Source organism: Nannospalax galili, unplaced genomic scaffold (genome assembly GCF_000622305.1).
Source record: "Nannospalax galili isolate Female #2095 unplaced genomic scaffold, S.galili_v1.0 scaffold1762, whole genome shotgun sequence".
In the NCBI taxonomy this organism is placed as follows: Eukaryota; Metazoa; Chordata; class Mammalia; order Rodentia; family Spalacidae; genus Nannospalax; species Nannospalax galili.
Window position 1 is genome coordinate 91224 of NW_008348080.1, and position 664 is coordinate 91887.

Consider the following 664-nt stretch of genomic DNA (forward strand, 5'->3'; position numbering starts at 1 on the left):
ATAATATTTTAATTAATTCCTTGAGTAACTCATGTAATGTATTTTCGCTATACTCATACCTGTACTACTCACCCTAACTCCCCATAGATCCACCTCCAACTACCCACACCTTCTGTTTTGTTTAATAACCCAGCTGGTCCAGTTGGAGCTTCCCATATACTCATGGCTATGGGGCCATCTATTAGTGTGGTCTACCTACCAGAAGTTACATCCTTAAAGAAAATGAGTTCTCCTTCACCCAGAGGCCATCAACTGTGCATAGCACCATGGTTATGCATAGGGGCTCATGAGCTCCACCCATTCCATGACACTTTGTTGAGTAACCTGATCTTGTGCTGGTAAACAATGTAGTGGTTGAGTTCATGAGTACAGATGTCCTGTCATGTCCAGAAATAATGATTTGCTCTTGTCCTCCCTGACTTTTTATAAATGTTCTTCCCCTTCTTCCAGCAAGTTTCCTGAGCCTTTGGGAAGAGGGTGCGGTATAGATGCCCCATTTTCTGTTCAGCACTTCACAGACACTTACTTACTGCACTTAGAACAGTTGTGAGTTTCTGTATTAGTCACCATCAAATGCACAATAAATTTCATTTCTCTGATGAGATCTGAGAACTGCACAAATCTTTGGGTATAGAGATATCCCATAACTAGCAATGAACTTTTC